Source organism: Oncorhynchus nerka, linkage group LG21 (genome assembly GCF_034236695.1).
Source record: "Oncorhynchus nerka isolate Pitt River linkage group LG21, Oner_Uvic_2.0, whole genome shotgun sequence".
Classification (NCBI taxonomy): Eukaryota; Metazoa; Chordata; class Actinopteri; order Salmoniformes; family Salmonidae; genus Oncorhynchus; species Oncorhynchus nerka.
The window spans coordinates 17,671,058-17,685,691 of record NC_088416.1 but is presented as its reverse complement, the minus strand read 5'-3'; the positions used below and the strand labels follow the sequence as shown (position 1 = coordinate 17,685,691).

The 14,634-nt window shown below is 52.3% G+C and overlaps 1 pseudogene; it reads left to right on the top strand.

The window, feature by feature from the left end:
* The window catches only part of LOC115103987 (calmodulin-regulated spectrin-associated protein 3-like), a 37,984-nt pseudogene extending 24,621 nt beyond the window's left edge, over positions 1 to 13,363 (top strand).
* Positions 13,364 to 14,634: the final 1,271 nt, after the last annotated feature.

Below are 14,634 nucleotides of genomic sequence, written 5' to 3'. Positions count from 1 at the left end.
ATAAAAAATAAAACAGAGTCAACAAAGGAAAGCTGCCTGAGATCGTAACATTGGTCTTGTAATATGTTTTTTGTTGGGGGGAGGGGACACCAGTGTTATCCAGATGGGAAGGTTGTAAAAAGCTGGCACGGCACAGATTGGTGTGGTTTTCCTGCTGCTTCAGTATTTAGTATCTAAATATGACATGTCAATACTCAGGGAGCTATGTTCTGTCAGAGGGGTGGAGGGGTGCTGGGTAAGCGCACCAGCTCCACCCAACCCTGCCGCACTGCCCCCAAGAGCACTCTGCACCCCAAGAGCACTCTGCACCCACCAACGCCACTTATCCCCCCGTCCTGGCTGGCTGGCTGTCTGATCCTTCTGTTTGTCCCTCTGTCTAACCCTGGATTTCATGGGGGCTGTGGCTGGGGGGGAGGGGTTGAGAGGGTTGTCATATTTCAGATATAATCAGAATTCCCCTCATTTGGTGTTTGTTTTCCTCTTGTTGTTATTATTGACATGGATGATCGTCGCAGTATTCCTTAAGCAGCAATTAATGACTTCCTTATAGACAGGTTAATATATAGCTTAATATTATTTAATTATTGGAGGATATGTTATGTCCGGTCAGCTCAGGAGGATTCTGAGCAGACCGACCCGGTGTTAAGCCGGTGGGGGGAGTAGAGCACCACCTCCACGCCCACGATTTTGGGTGCTGAGGAGCATTGTCGGTCAGATTGTTGGTTGTTATGGCGATTTGGCTGGGAGAGTGTGTGCCCAATGTTCCAGGTTTGCACCTCTCTCTCCCTTCTCATTAAGGTGAACTTGTGATTTGGCTTAGCGAGCTCCTGGTCAGGACGGGAAATATGTGACCCCAACCCCTCCTCTCTTCCTCTTTACTCTGCTCTCATTCCATGCTTTTGTTGTGAATTATCCTGTAGTCTGCTCCCCCCTGAATGATCACAATAACAGTGATCACAGTAAAATAGTCCCAGCCCCACCAGTTCAGGGCTTATTCTCACTGAATAGAGTTATCTGGACAAAATGTTGATTGCCATAATATGTACATACAATTTTCAATTCACCTTAGCTACGGGAATGTCACGAGCCGAGAGGGTTTGGTTGACTTTCTTGCTTACGCAACATTTCGGAAGCATGTGCAGACAATTTAAAGGGTTTATTTTGTCTTCTGTACACGTATTACGTTTTTGTTTCAAGACAAAATCAAAAGCTAACATGTCTTAATCAAGTAACATTAGACTATCAAAATTAACGATTACCCCTCTAATACGAATATAAAAGTACAGTAGCATGGTTTGTAATAATTTTGTATCAATATCATACAAATCATTAGGCTACATGTGGTACAAGAAAATTGCGATTGGAATAATTCACCGGGGAGTTGTTGAGCTGTTTTATGTGGAAGCCCATTCCTGCCACCCAAAAATAAAATGCATATAGATCTTACATATAGGTTATGTTTCTTCATTTGTAGCATTGTGTGGCTGATTTCAATCTATCCATGTTGAAGAGATCTGCACAGCAGGTCCGCCGGCAACCTGGCATTTGCCCCAGCACTTTTAATTAGGTTTAATACAAAATATTGACACAAAGTGTTGAAAAAAAGAGGGACAAAATAATGGTTTATGTTTTATTTTTTCGCCTCGTGATTCGTTTGACAGGATTTTAATGTTTTCATTCTCCAGGAGTAAAAAAAAAAAAACATAGGACCAGATTTTTTCTTATCAGATCAAAATCGTATTTTTTAAATATTTTTTTACAGCTGATTTATTACTATATCATACCCAGAGTTTTACCTGGGTAGGTAAGCCTACCAGACCAAGAACAACTCTGGGCCCCAGGAAAACAATTCCCCCCACTCTGGGACTTGTGGTGCCACCCCCGAAATCACCACATATTTCAAATGAAACAACATTTATTCTATCTCAAAAATGTTGACTTATGTAGTTTGACTTGCACATCTCAACATTTTGTGGACATAGACTTTTTATGGTGGTGGGAATGGGCGCCCATAGTTTTACGTGGCTCAGCAGGCAGCAGCTACTGAGACAATTTCAGAATGTAACAGGCAATGTAAGGTAAATGTAAGGTAAAAACGAAATATTTAATGTAAACTCAAATATGAGGAAAATTTCAGCCATTTCAAAAACATTGCTCTGCTATTACCATTTTATACTGTAGGAGTGTTGAGCTCAACGAGACAGTTGTTTACACTGCCCTGCTAAGAGGGGGGAAACTGTCAAGTGTGACCTTCGGAGGTAAGTATTGTCTCTTGAATCGATCCCTCTCGAATGTCCCTTTGCTATCGTCAATGTGAAACCGACCTCAGTCTCCTCCTCCTTCCATTCTGTCACTCTATCACATTCCTCTCTACTGTCAGTCCTTCTCTCTTTCTCTCTCTGTCCATTTAGAGAGAGCTGCTGGCTGGAAATGGCATCCCCATCCCCCCTCAGACAGCCCAGCTAAACCTAGACCATGCAGACATCATGACAGCTTTCCACTCAGCCCCTGTCTTCGTCTGTTCCCTCAGCCCCTGTCTCTTCCCTCAGCCCGTCTCTCCACTCAGCCCCTGTCTCCGTCTCTTCCCTCAGCCCCTGTCTCTCCACTCAGCCCCTGTCTCCTTCTCTTCCCTGAGCCCCCGTCTCTCCACTCAGCCCTGTCTCCTTCTCTTCCCTCAGCCCCTGTCTCCGTCTCTTCCCTCAGCCCGTCTCTCCACTCAGCCCCTGTCTCCTTCTCTTCCCTCAGCCCCTGTCTCTCCACTCAGCCCCTGTCTCCTTCTCTTCCCTCAGCCCCTGTCTCTCCACTCAGCCCCTGTCTCCTTCTCTTCCCTCAGCCCCTGTCTCTCCACTCAGCCCCTGTCTCCGTCTCTTCCCTCAGCCCCTGTCTCTCCACTCAGCCCCTGTCTCCGTCTCTTCCCTCAGCCCCTGTCTCTCCACTCAGCCCCTGTCTCCTTCTCTTCCCTCAGCCCCTGTCTCCGTCTCTTCGCTCAGCCCATCTCTCCACTCAGCCCCTGTCTCCTTCTCTTCCCTCAGCACCTGTCTCTCCACTCAGCCCCTGTCTCCTTCTCTTCCCTCAGCCCCTGTCTCCTTCTCTTCCCTCAGCCCCTGTCTCCTTCTCTTCCCTCAGCCCCTGTCTCTCCACTCAGCCCCTGTCTCCGTCTCTTCCCTCAGCCTCTGTCTCTTCCCTCAGCCTCTGTCTCTTCCCTCAGCCTCTGTCTCTTCCCTCAGCCTCTGTCTCTTCCCTCAGCCTCTGTCTCTTCCCTCAGCCTCTGTCTCTTCCCTCAGCCCCTGTCTCTTCCCTCAGCCTCCGTCTCTTCCCTCAGCCCCTGTCTCTCCACTCAGCCCCTGTCTCTCCCCTTAGCCCATCTCTCCGTCTCTTCCCTCAACCCGTCTCCATCTCTTCCCTCAGCCCCTGTCTCCGTCTCTTCCCTCAGCCCCTGTCTCCGTCTCTTCCCTCAGCCCCTGTCTCCGTCTCTTCCCTCAGCCCCTGTCTCCGTCTCTTCCTCAGCCCCTGTCTCCGTCTCTTCCCTCAGCCCCTGTCTCCGTCTCTTCCCTCAGCCCCTGTCTCCGTCTCTTCCTCAGCCCCTGTCTCCGTCTCTTCCCTCAGCCCCTGTCTCCGTCTCTTCCCTCAGCCCCTGTCTCCGTCTCTTCCCTCAGCCCCTGTCTCTTCCTCAGCCCCTGTCTCTTCCCTCAGCCCCTGTCTCTTCCCTCAGCCCCTGTCTCTTCCCTCAGCCCCTGTCTCTTCCCTCAGCCCCTGTCTCTTCCCTCAGCCCCCGTCTCTTCCCTCAGCCCCCGTCTCTTCCCTCAGCCCCGTCTCTTCCCTCAGCCCCCGTCTCTTCCCTCAGCCCCGTCTCTTCCCTCAGCCCCGTCTCTTCCCTCAGCCCCCGTCTCTTCCCTCAGCCCCCGTCTCTTCCCTCAGCCCCCGTCTCTTCCCTCAGCCCCCGTCTCTTCCCTCAGCCCCGTCTCTTCCCTCAGCCCCGTCTCTTCCCCTCAGCCCCGTCTCTTCCCTCAGCCCCCGTCTCTTCCCTCAGCCCCGTCTCTTCCCTCAGCCCCGTCTCTTCCCTCAGCCCCCGTCTCTTCCCTCAGCCCCGTCTCTTCCCTCAGCCCCGTCTCTTCCCTCAGCCCCCGTCTCTTCCCTCAGCCCCCGTCTCTTCCCTCAGCCCCGTCTCTTCCCTCAGCCCCCGTCTCTTCCCTCAGCCCCCGTCTCTTCCCTCAGCCCCGTCTCTTCCCTCAGCCCCCGTCTCTTCCCTCAGCCCCGTCTCTTCCCTCAGCCCCTGTCTCTTCCCTCAGCCCCTGTCTCTTCCCTCAGCCCCTGTCTCTTCCCTCAGCCCCCGTCTCTTCCCTCAGCCCCTGTCTCTTCCCTCAGCCCCTGTCTCTCCCCTCAGCCCCTGTCTCTCCCCTCAGCCCCTGTCTCTCCCCTCAGCCCCTGTCTCTCCCCTCAGCCCCTGTCTCTCCCTCAGCCCCTGTCTCTCCCCTCAGCCCCTGTCTCTCCCCTCAGCCCCTGTCTCTCCCCTCAGCCCCTGTCTCTCCACTCAGCCCCTGTCTCCGTCTCTCCCTCAGCCCCTGTCTCCGTCTCTCCCTCAGCCCCTGTCTCCGTCTCTTCCCTCAGCCCCTGTCTCTTCCCTCAGCCCCTGTCTCTTCCCTCAGCCCCTGTCTCTTCCCTCAGCCCCTGTCTCTCCCCTCAGCCCCTGTCTCTCCCCTCAGCCCCTGTCTCTCCCCTCAGCCCCTGTCTCTCCCCTCAGCCCCTGTCTCTCCCCTCAGCCCCTGTCTCTCCCCTCAGCCCCTGTCTCTCCCCTCAGCCCCTGTCTCTCCCCTCAGCCCCTGTCTCTCCCCTCAGCCCCTGTCTCTCCCCTCAGCCCCTGTCTCTCCCCTCAGCCCCTGTCTCTCCACTCAGCCCCTGTCTCTCCACTCAGCCCCTGTCTCTCCACTCAGCCCCTGTCTCTCCACTCAGCCCCTGTCTCCGTCTCTCCCCTCAGCCCCTGTCTCCGTCTCTTCCCTCAGCCCCTGTCTCTTCCCTCAGCCCCTGTCTCTTCCCTCATCCCCTGTCTCTTCCCTCATCCCCTGTCTCTTCCCTCATCCCCTGTCTCTTCCCTCAGCCCCTGTCTCTTCCCTCAGCCCCTGTCTCTTCCCTCAGCCCCTCCCTCAGCCCCTGTCTCTCCCTCAGCCCCCCGTCTCAGTCTCTCCCCTCAGCCCCGTCTCCGTCTCTCTCCTCAGCCCCCGTCTCCGTCTCTCCCCTCAGCCCCCGTCTCCGTCTCTTCCCTCAGCCCCGTCTCCGTCTCTTCCTCAGCCCCGTCTCCGTCTCTTCCCTCAGCCCCCGTCTCCGTCTTTTCCCTCAGCCCCGTCTCCGTCTCTTCCCTCAGCCCCGTCTCCGTCTCTTCCCTCAGCCCCGTCTCCTTCTCTTCCCTCAGCCCCCGTCTCCTTCTCTTCCCTCAGCCCCCGTCTCCTTCTCTTCCCTCAGCCCCGTCTCCTTCTCTTCCCTCAGCCCCGTCTCCGTCTCTTCCCTCAGCCCCCGTCTCCGTCTCTTCCCTCAGCCCCGTCTCCGTCTCTTCCCTCAGCCCCCGTCTCCGTCTCTTCCCTCAGCCCCGTCTCCGTCTCTTCCCTCAGCCCCCGTCTCCTTCTCTTCCCTCAGCCCCCCGTCTCCTTCTCTTCCCTCAGCCCCCGTCTCCTTCTCTTCCCTCAGCCCCCGTCTCCTTCTCTTCCCTCAGCCCCCGTCTCCTTCTCTTCCCTCAGCCCCCCGTCTCCGTCTCTTCCCTCAGCCCCGTCTCCGTCTCTTCCCTCAGCCCCCGTCTCCGTCTCTTCCCTCAGCCCCGTCTCCGTCTCTTCCCTCAGCCCCCCGTCTCCGTCTCTCCCCTCAGCCCCCGTCTCCGTCTCTTCCCTCAGCCCGTCTCCCCTTGCACTACACTGCAGATGAGACATATACGTCGAACAGACATGTCTTGACTCACAGATAAGCTAGTAGTGTGACCTTGCCTCCATTGAGCACAACACACCCCTAGAGTGAGGAGGGGAGAGTCCATCTGTCTCTCCCAGCGCCCAGCACCCTCTATCCCTCCCCTAGATAGAGTGGTATATGACAGCAGGGCTATGCTGGCTGGGCTGGCACTGCCATGTAGTCTCTAGTCTCTCTCTCTTTCTAGTCTCTCTCTCTCTCTCGCGTGCACACACACAGCAAGGTGCCGAGGTCAGCACTTTACACCCAACATGGAGAAAGAGACAGACAGACCGAACAGCAGTTGTGTGGAGAGATTCAGGCCGCAGCCTTGTAGCAGCTGCAGCAGTGTGTTCGTGTGTGTGCGCGCTATGATGACTACCAGTCAGGGAGAATTTGAGTAAAATAAAAAATTGGAGTAAAACAACATGTAAAAGGGGCCCGGCACTTGTTCGTTACAGATTAGGCTCAGACTAGAGAGGGGTTGAGATGGAAGAAAGGGCCCCCTGACAAGGGAATCTGTTGTTGACCTGTCTGTCCTCTCCACTGCTCTACTTTTGACCAGGCCCCATTGGTCTCTGGTCAAAAGTAGTGCACTATGTAGCAAATAGTGTGCCATTTGAGACTCAGACAGGGTTAATGATTATAACAGAGAGAGGGGGATGCGGTTAGCCAATAGAGAGAAGGGAGGAGGCCCACTGCTGCTGCTGTGTGGATTCATGTCAGGCACAGGCTGTGTCCCAAATGGAACCCTATTCCCTATTTATTGCACTACTTTTACTATACCTAATAGAGTGCACTACTTATGACCAGGGCCCATAGAGTTCTGAGTTCTGGAACGACCGTTCCACAGGTTTATGCTCATTAATTGTTTATGGTTCATTGAACAAGCATCTGTGTCTGTGAACAAGAGTCTGTGTTTAAACCCTTTACAATGAAGATCTGTGAAGTCTTTTGGATTTTTACGAATTATCTTTTAAAGCCAGGGTCCTGAAAAGGGCAGTTTTTCTTGTTAAGTTGCAAAATGAATAGAATTGCATTGAGGGATTTATAAAATTGCTAAATCTTCTCTCCGCCTCATGGCAAATTGTGTGCCCTTATGAGTTCAGACTTTTTTGGACCCCGATCCCATCAAAGTTGCCCATCAAAGAAAAGAGGGTTTGGGAAGGGGGCACACAATGCAAATAGTCCAGGTAGCCATTTGATTACCTGTTCAGGAGTCTTATGGCTTGGGGGTAAAAACTGTTGAGAAGCCTTTTTGTCCTAGACTTGGCACTCTGGTACCGCTTGCCATGCAGTAGTAGAGAGAACAGTCTATTGCTGGGGTCTTTGACACGTAGAAATGTGTCCTATAGAACAGATGGTCTGTCAAGTAGAATAGGGAATTATGTCAGCTCTAGTTATTACCTTTCTATCTGCAATATTTTTCTGTCTCTGTTTTTTGTGCTTTTTGTTTGTTTGTTGATGTTTGCATCTATGCATGCTCTGACGTGCGTGTGTGTGTGTGTGTGTGTGTGTGTGTGTGTGTGTGTGAGAGTGTGTACAGGATCTCTGACTCAGTCTGCCTCCATGTCTCATGTAGAGGGAGCTGGAATAACATGTACCAAGAAGCCTTTCAGGTAGGCCCCATCTCATTGTCTTGCTCTCTCTGTCTCTCTCTGTCTCTGTGTTAGCTCCATATTTCAATTGACCTCAACCGTTGTATTGAGAATACAACGGTTGAGGTCAATTCAGGAAGTAAACTCTCTCTCTCTTCCTGTCTCCCTCCGTCTCTGTCCAGTCATCCCCTGTCCCCAGACGTGTCATTTAGCATTCCCTTCGGCCTGGACAGCGACGTGGACGTCGTGATGGGCGGAGCCATCACCTGCTCGGTCAGCTCTGACAACGTGGCCCCCGGCCAGACTGTGACCCGTGTGCCCTACACTCCCCCAGAGGACCTTAGCCATCTGCTCAACAAGCCCCCAGCCACCCCAGGCTCCCACAGAGGCTCCTGGGCCACCCAGATCTCCTCTGTGGTGCCCTTGCTGCTGAAGGAGAACTGCCTGAGAGACTGGGACGGGGAGCTGCCCACCATCGAGGAGGCCCTGCAGATCATCCACAACGAGGGCAAGATGGAGCCCCGGCTCCACCCCGACGGGGCGGCCGACGGATTCTTCCTGCACTCGCCCGATGACCTGGCCAGCACCAGACACAACGGTCACGCCACTCACCCCTCCTACCCGCCTAACCCCATACCCCTCAGCTGCTCTGCCCCGTCCCGCTCTGGGATGATGTACCACCCCCACCTCCCCATGGGGGGCAAGACGCAGGCACCCAGGGAGCAGCCCTCCTCCTTCCATACCCGACACACTTCGGAGGGCTCGCGAGACGATGACTCTGTGCTGAGGGACGGGAGCATGGACTCTGACGCCTCTGAGGACCTCCTTCTCCTCCCCAATGCCCAGTCCACTCCTGCTGTCCACACCAGAGGCCACGGAGGGGACGACGTGCCGGACAGTGGCGTGAGGATGACCAGCTTTGCTGAGTTCAAGAAGAAACCGTCGACAGTGGGTGAATCACCTAAAAGCGGTGGCGCCAGCAGCAGTGAACCCGTCGCCCTGGCAGAAACGGCTCCGGTGACAAGCTGGGTGGCCCAGCCCCAGAAGTCGACAGAGGAGAGCCCCAGTAAGCGCCCTGGACTGACCACCGAGATGTCTGAGCTGGGAGCCCGGCTGGAGGAGAAGAGGAAGGCCATCGAGGCCCAGAAGAAACGTATTGAGGCCATCTTTGCCAAGCACCGCCAGAGACTTGGCAAGAGCGCCTTCCTGCAGTTGAAGAAGGAGCACGGAGAGGGGGAGAGAGAGGAGGAGGAGGGCGGTCAAGTCAGCGCCTTCTCCACAGAGGAGGACCTAAGGGGGCTGGCTCGCGTGGAGGACGAGGATCAGCAGGAGGGGAACGTCAATCCTTCATCACACCTGGACAACAAGCAGGCCTCCTTACTCAGAAGGGAGAAGGGTGCAGGGGTGGCAGGGCCAGGAGGAGAGCAGGTCGGGGTGGCAGGGCATCAGCCAGCGCCCTTGGGGGATTACGACAACACCGTATCAAAGCTGAACGCGGCACTAAGCTCCTGCAGAGCGACATGCAGCGCCTCTCCGAACAACAGGACCAACTCATCAGGAAGAAGCCCGTCGCTCCCGCCAGCAACAAGTCCTGGGTGATCCTGCCCAGTCTCAAATCCTCGGCCCCTCCCTCGACCCGCATGTCCCGCGCGTCCACCCCCCGTGACCTCGCCTCTGTCTCTTCTTCCCCCTCGTCATCCCGCCGCAACGCCACCAGTCCCACCAGAACATCCAAGTCGCCCCAGGTCCAGCGCCGGGCCAAGTCGGTGCCTCCCAAGAGCCCCAAGCACCAGGCCACCCACTACCACCACGTCCGCCCCCAGGACCTCAAAGTGCAGGGCCTGTCGTGCGTGCTCACCCCCCCGAAGAATGTGGACACTATCCCCCACCTGCGCCGCGCCTCCCCCTGGCAGTGCCGGGACCAGAACTCTTCCACCTCGGGGAGAAAGGAGCGTGTGGGTTGTGGGAGCTCTGGGGCGCCCTCAGAGTGCTCGTTTGAGAGTGATGTTCTGGCGGCGTTTTTTTTTTATGGCAAGCGCAGCAGCCTGATCGAGATTTCTCTATCAGCCTTGCGTGGGGACGAGGATGACCTGAGTGTCATGGATGACTCCATGGGCGACGTGACCGAACCTGAGATGAAGGGAGGGGTCGGCTTCTTCTTTAAGGTTAGTCGGACTATGTGTGTGTGTTTGTTTGTCTGTGTATGTGTTTAAGCCTGACTAATTCTGTATCTGTATGTGTGCGTTTGTGTCCTCCATCAGGATGGAAGGGTGCGGCCGGAGGACGAAATGGCCCAGAGGAAAGCAGCCCTGAATGGAGAAACAGCAGAAGAGGGCGGAGGAGATGAAGAGACGCAGACTCGAGCAGGAGGAGAAGAGCGAGAAAGAGCATGCGATGTGCGTTGTGTTTTCAAGCCACTTATAGAACTGCATTGTCCAATAGTCGACTCTCTGAATCAACTAGATGGAGCTGCTTATGTTTCTTTATTTGATTGATTAATTGGTTACCCCCTCTCCTCTCTCTATACCTGTAGCCGACCTGAGTGGTTTAACATCGAGGGATGTGGAGACAAGAGTGGTGGTGGTGGCGGAGGTGAGGACAAGCCCCGGACCCCCTGTACCCACTCTTCGGATAGCACGACCCAGCGTAGAGACACCTTTACCAGGCAGGAGTACGAGCGGAGGCAGCAGCTGAAGATCATGGAGGATCTGGACAAGGTGTTGCGGCAGAAGCCCACCACGGTGCGTGGCGTGAAGAAGCAGAGACCCAAGACCATGTTCCGGGATGAGTCAGTGCTTGTCCGGTGCCCCACCAAGGGATTAATGGGTAGATATAAACTCCACCGCCTGCTGTCCCGTTGCTGAGTCAGTCCTGGGCCGTTCCTTGTCGTTTTTTTGTTGTTGCTGCGTATATCAGAAGATTGCTGTGTCATATTAATGTGTTTTTTTCTGTGTTTGTGTTTCTCTCACTCTCTCTGTCTCTCTCTCACTCACTCACTCACTCACTAGGCTCCAAACTCAACAAGGTCTATTCCCACTCTACCATGAACCTGTCCTCAATGGCTAACGACACTGGCAATAGCGGGACACTGGCCGTCAGGAAATCTCCCAGGTAACTAACTGTCAACCATAACAAGTTGTATTTTACTGCACAGGTAACTATACCGCACAGTTGGTTAATCATAACGAGTTGTAATTCCCCCCCCCCCCCCCCCCCACAGGGACCTGTAGCTGCCCGACTATGCTCCCGTCCTCACTATCGGCCTGTTTTTTAAATAAATATGTGATTCAGTGTCTGTCTGTTTTATGTACCAGTATATAGATTGTTTTGTTGTTATGCTTCACAACACATTTCCTCTCCTCCCTACAGCCGATCTCACTCCCCCTCAAGGCTGATGTCACCAGGACGAATGGCCAATCAGAACGGAGAGAAGGACTGGGAGAACGCCTCCACGGCCTCGTCTCCCACCTCCATTCCAGAATACACCGGTACGTTTACCTTACGTTACAGCTTACTGTTAACCATCACTCGGGGTCCATGACTGTGACATACCCTCTTCCAATATTCCTGTTCCAATAATATCCACACTAGCATTAATCAATAATCTTACTTAACCCAGAACTAAAGTATTGTGTTATTGGCCAGATGCTCGATTAAGAAAGCGAACCAGAACAAAGAACCCTCTCTTTAAATGTTCCCTCCCCGTCCGAATATGGAAAGGAAAGATGCTAAGACCTGCAAAATCGTGATTTGTCCAAAGTACCAGAACTAATGCTGCTCGTTATCTCACGCATCCCTTTGTAATCATGACAGATCTACGCTACCATTTATGTTTACGATAGATTACTTTATCATAAGTGGAATGCTAGTGTGGATATGGGAATACGATGTCATCATAAGTATCTGTTTGAACCAATCCACCACATATTAACAGAAAGCCCATATGGGAACGTACTTGGTCTTTGATATATGGCATGTTATTTGTATTGATTGTTTCGGTGTTGATTTGTGTTGGCTTCCAGGGCCCAAGCTGTACAAGGAGCCCAGCTTCAAGTCCAACAAGTTCATCATCCACAACGCCATCTCCCGCTGCTGCCTTGCCGGCAAGGTCAACGAACTGCAGAAAAACAAGATCAGGTCAGAAGTCTTTAAATCAACAACTCCCCTTAGATCCTTTTAAATCAATGTGTGCATCCCAAATGGCACCACCATAATCCATTATAGTGCACTTAGGGAATAGGGGTGCCATTTGGGATGCAAACAACCCCTGTTAGAGCCCTTTAAATCAACAACCTTTCTAACGGTCAGGAGAATTCTATACTCCTGTTCATTTACCAATTAAATTATGTTACCCTCAGTCTGTTATATCAGGATTTGTAAGATACTGATGGTAGACTGGGCCTCTGTCTGTTTTTGTTTCTATCAGTATCTTACAAATCCTGATATAACAGACTGAGGATAACAATTTAATTGGTAAATGAACAGGAGTATAGAATTCTCCTGACACTAACCCCCTCTCCGCTCCGCTGGCTGGACAGGCTGTCAGTCTACCTGGTTGGAGCCTCCCCACTGCCTCTGTTCATATCCCGTTTACCTCCTCTCTCTCAATTCAATTCAAAGGGCTTTAATTGGCATGGGAAACGTGTTTACAAAAGTGAAATAAACAATAAAAGGTGAACAGTAAATATTACAGTTCCAAAATAATAAAGACATTTCAAATGTCGTTATGTCTGTATAAAGTGTTGTAACGATGTGCAAATAGATAAAGTACAAAAGGGAAAATAAGTCAACATCAATATTGGTTGTATTTACAATGATATTTGTTCTTCATTGGTTTCCCTTTTCTTGTGGCAACCGTTCACACATCTTGCTGCTGTGATTGCAAACTCCACCCAATAGATATGGGAGTTTATCAAAATTGGATTTGTTTTCATATTCTTTGTGGGTTGTGTAATCTGAGGGAAATATGTCTCTATGGTCATACATTTGGCAGGAGATTAGGAAGTGCAGGTCATTTTCCACCTAATTTTGTGGGCACATAGCCTGTCTTCTCTTGAGAGCCAGGTCAGCCTACGGCAACCTTGCTCAATAGCAAGGCTATGCTTACTGAGTCTGTACATAGTCAAAGCTTTCCTTAATTTTGGTCAGTCACAGTGGTCAGGTATTCTGCCACTGTGTACTCTATGTTCAGGGCTAAATGGCATTGTAGTTTGCTCATTTTTTTTGTTTGTTCTTTCCAATGTGTCAAGTAATACTTTTTTTGTTTTCTCATGATTTGGTTGGGTCTAATTGTGTTGCTGTCCTTGGGCTCTGTTTGTGAACAGAGGACCAGCTTGCTTATGGGACTCTCTCTCTTTGCTTCTCTCTCTCAATTCAATTCAATTCAATGCTTTATTGGCGTGGGAAACATGTGTTTACATTGGCAAAGCGCCACTCTTTCTAATGTGTATTTGTATTGAATTTGTTGAATTGTCATTGTTAAAGCGTTTTTAACATTGTTTTTATCTTCCCTTCTCCTTCTATGGTTCAGGAGATGGAGAAGTGCCAGGCCAAACACTTCCTCATCTTCTCATCTCTTCCGTGACTCCAGCTGTCAGTTCCGGGCCGTCTACACCATGAACGCAGAGACCGAGGAGATGATGCGCCTGACGGGCATCGGGCCTCGTGTCATCAGCTCTGCCATGGTGGAGTCCATATACAAGTATAGTTCGGACTGCAAACAGTTCACCACCATCCCATCCAAGACCATGTCCATGAGCGTTGATGCCTTCACCATCCCCGGGCACCTGTGGCAGAGGGACCCAGGGACCCCCAAGAAGCTGGGGAACCCCAAATAATAATGAGAACATCTCAAAGATGGAGGTGGTGATGGGCCACCACCTCCATCTTTGAGATGTTCTCATTATTATTTGGGGTTCCCCAGCTTCTTGGGGGTCCCTGGTTCCCTCTGCCACAGGTGCCCGGGGATGGTGAAGGCATCGACGCTCATGGACATGGTCTTGGATGGGATGGTGGTGAACTGTTTGCGGTCCGAACTATACTTGTATATGGAGGAAGGAGGTGGACATATCTAAATCAGGGGCCCCTCTTCACCCAGTCAACCCCCTCCTTTATCTTATATTGGTTTGGTCCAGTGTTGGCTGTTGATTTGGAGACTGCTTTAGCTCAGTAGGCTGGTCAGTTAGACCGCCGGAGGGATCTGAAAGGAATAAATGACACTGGTATACAAACCGCCTGTCCAACCAGATGGTCTCTGTCCCTTTAAGACCATCCTCGGTTGTATTCACTGGGAAGAAAACGGACCAAAACAGGGAGAGACTACCTGAATGTGTCCAATAAGAAAAGCTTGTTTTTCGTTGCAAAATGATTTGCTACGGTGTGCACTAATGAATATGACCCTGATCAGCTCTGTGTATGGGGGACATTGGTACATGTCATGTGACAAGGGGGCAAGCTAATCACTACTACTAAAGCCATTCATAGGGCTCTGTCTGTCACACACTACACCCCGTAGGTGCCTCTGATTGCCGCCCCCCCCCAGCCTGATCTACCTAGATTGTAAAATAATAATAATAATAATGTTGTGATAGGACTGGAATGAACAAGCCTTCTTCCCACTGTACTGGGCCTATCACCCCCAGGGTCTGGCTCCACCAGCCTCCTACTGCCTTCCCTTCTCCCCCCTGACCCTACCTGCCTTCCCACTGTACTGTGCCTATCACCCCCAGGACCTGGCTCCCCCAGCCTTCTACTGCCTTCCCTTCTCCCCCTGACCCTACCTGCCTTCCCACTGTACTGGGCCTATCACCCCCAGGACCTGGCTCCCCCAGCCTCCTACTGCCTTCCCTTCTCCCCTGACCCTACCTGCCTTCCCACTGCCTCCCCTTGACTAACCCCGTCCACAGTCATCCATTGTGACCTTAAACACTCGGTGGTGAGCGTGAGAGAGAACATCTCACACACTGCCGCAGCTCTCTGAACAGAACATGGGGGGAACAGACCCACAATCTCCCTCTATTTCTCTCTCTCTTCTTTCTTTCATCTGACCTTTCTTCTTTAATTCCAGGACTCTTTCTCCTCCCGTCTGCTGCTTCTCTGTGCAGATGGG